Here is a 3,281-nt window from a genome sequence, read left to right as displayed (position 1 = left end):
GGGCCCCGCGCCCCGGGCTCTGAGCTCACCCAGCGCAAAGGGGCGCCCCGGTTTCCCGCCCTGCGAGTCCGCCCCAAACAGACCCGAGTCTCCAGTCTCAGATGCTGGGTGCGCCCCGGATGCCCGACCCAAAGGCACGGATCCTGTCTTTCTTTTGCCATTTTGTTATGGTTTTTTCCTGATTTGAAGTTTAATTTGCTATTCTTCGTTTTTTTTCAATGAAAAAATAAAATACCATGACAAAATGACAAAAGCACTAACACGGTACTGTGTGTCATTGTCCTCAAAAGGAGTTACTCGGAAACAAAAAAGATTGTCTTGATTCATTGTAACTGTTTTAAACGTTGCTTGGAAACACTGTTTCCCCGGGTGACTGCGGGGGGGGGGGGGCTCTCTCAAATTTTGCAGCCCAAGCGAGTCGTGTTAGTCTCAATTCGCCCTAGTCCCGCCCCACCTGAGACTTCGGTCCTGCAGTGACCAGCAGGCGCCCCAGGGTCCCTTCCTCCCCGCGTGCGCCCCAGCCCAGCCGGCCACGGCCACAGCCACGTGTCCACAGCCCCGCGCGCTCCCAGTGCGTCGCGGTCTGGGCCCCTAGGGACAGGCCGCGGTTGAAATTGAAGAAGCGACACCGGGAGATTATACAGAAGTTCCTCAAAAGCGCAAGGGACGCCGGGGACCTCACACAGGGTGCAGGTGGACGCGCTCGAATTCCAACACGCGCAGCCGAGCGCCAGGTCTGAGGATCTCGGAGCGTCGTTCAGGCCTAGGGCACCGCTGTGGCCCTCCGACCTGCAGGGAAGGGGCCTCAAGTGTATAGAAAGCCAAAACTGGATCGGGGGTGCTCCCGACCCCGCACTTCCCGTGTAGTCGGGGATGGTTGACTTGCTCCTACCGCTCTAATGGGTTTGCTCATTTCCCACGCCGGACTTGGGGAGTGAGTGAGAAATAGAACTTCCAAAAGCGTCCACCGCCACCCGAGACCCAAGCCATTCCCTCCTTCTGCTCTTTATTAAATAAATACTAACTTGCCAGGAACGAGGCCCACGTTGCTCCAGAAGTCAAACTTCTCCCGCCTGAAGGCCTTCCCGCGGGCGGCGTCCACGGTGTCCGCAGCCTGGCCGCCCTGCCTGCTCCCGGGAGCTCCCACCAGGCCTTGCAGACCCTCTCCTTCCTTCCCCTGACTTTTTCTCCTGTCTGTTGTTTCCTCGCATGCTTGTCTCTTCCCGAAATTCTTATTTATTATTTTAGGGCTCCTCTTCCCTTCCGTCCCACAAAGGTAGGAATCTTTTGCCTGTCTCGTTCACCACCTCACCCCCCCCCCCGTGTCTGACATCTCGGTGAGTGACTAAATATTTACTGAATGGAAGAAACCACAGGCAGTAAGTAAGCAGGGTTCCACAGTGAGCAGAACACACACGGTGAGTTTCCTTGTAAGAGCTCACACGAGGGTGTGGGGGGCTGTGTGCGAGGACAGGAGGGACGCGGGTGAACGGGGAACGAGGTGTTGCGGACCGAATTTTGAGATGAAGTTTGAAAGGGACGGGGAGCAGGCCCAGGAGAGGGAGAGGACCTGCGGGACCTGCGGGAGAGGCCCAAATAGAGGAAACAGCCTGTGCAAAGGCCCGGGGAGATTTTTAAATCTTTATCTGTATTAGCGCACGTTTGCAGTGCGTAATGACGTAATGACATTCCTCGTGAGGAGCTGGCGCGCACGTACAAAGTACATCCCAAGTCCTTCTCTGCCCTCTGCTCCTCCCCGCCCTCCTCCCCTCTCCGTCTCTCCCTCCACTTTCCTCTTGCAAAAGAGCTATCTCCTCGTTTCCTACTATCTGTCTTTTATTTTGCTCTTTATTGATACTTTCGGTTTCTCATGTAAGAGAAACCGTGCACTATTTCAGCTTGTGCTTCTGATTTACTTCACATTATGGTCTCAAGGTGCATCTGTTTTCCTTTTAAGAGGATTCCCGGCCCCTGTGCCCTAAGATCTAAAAACTGAAATCCTCCTATTGAAATCATCGGATGGATACACAAAGCTCTTACGAGCTCCTCCCTAGTTGACTTGGGCAACAGCCCTCCAGGAGGAATAATGGAGTATTTACAGAGTCTCCGCCTATCCCTTGCCAGATACAGTCATGCGTGGATTCGGCAGTTTCGTCATTGTACAAACATCATAGAGCATATTTACACAAACCGACTACACACGTCGGTTGCGTGGTGTAGCTTCTTGTCCCCATGCTCCAAAATTATATAGCACGTCACTCTGTGGACAATGTGGACACTGTGGACAACAGTAGCACGATGGTAAGTTTATATTTGAGCATATCCAGCCAGGCACGGAGGTACACACCTGTACTCCCAGCCTACTTGGGAGCTGAGGCAGCAGGGTCACAGGTTCAAGCCCAATCTGGGCAATTTAGGAAGATCCAGTCTCAAAATCAAATGTTTAAAAAGGGCTGGGGGTGTAGCTCCGTGGGAGAGTGCTTGCCTAGCATGCATGAGCTTCTAGGTTTGATCCCCAGTACCACAAACAAATACTCAGTAAAAATTTAAAGTAAAACTATGAAAACATTAAAAAGTTGCAGTGAAAACACTAGATGACAGGAGTTTTTCAACTCCATTATGAGACACTTGTCATATGTGCAGTATGTCCTGGATAAGAACTTTGCTATTAGGGTTATGAACGTATTTGTTTGTTTGCTTACTTATTTATTTTGGATGCTCTGAGGCAGAGTCTCACTATGTACTATAGGCTGGCTTTGAACTCAGTTATGTAGCCCAGGCTGGTCTCGAATTCAGAGCAATCCTCCTGCTTCAGCCTCCTGCGTGCTGGGATTACAAGCATACACCATCACACCCGGCACATTTGTCAATTTTAAAAAGGTAAGGAAAAATAACAGCTTCAAGGTCGTGCAAATCAGCAGACACTCCCTCACCTAAGTGATCAAGGTTGATCCTGCATTTTTTTTAGTAAGAAAGACATCACCGGGATAATGAAGTAAAAGCGCCCTAAAGGTCTGTCACTTAAAACATAGCATTGTGGCAATATTAATTTTTCATAAATGATTGAAAGAGTAAAATAAAAGACAATAGGAAACGGGGGGGAGACTTTGTGGAGATGGACAGGGGATTTGGAGTCAGAGGGACAGGGAGAGGGAGAGACTGGGAGCGGAAGGATAAGTAAAAATGCTTAAGATGAGCTCTGTGTACGTAGCAATTTCCCCAGGAGAATGTAATCATTATGTATCATAAACATGTACCAACAAAGAAAACAGGAGTGCAAC

This window comes from Chinchilla lanigera, unplaced genomic scaffold (assembly GCF_000276665.1).
Source record: "Chinchilla lanigera isolate Chin_1 unplaced genomic scaffold, ChiLan1.0 scaffold00162, whole genome shotgun sequence".
NCBI lineage: Eukaryota > Metazoa > Chordata > Mammalia > Rodentia > Chinchillidae > Chinchilla > Chinchilla lanigera.
This window is presented reverse-complemented; position numbering follows the sequence as displayed.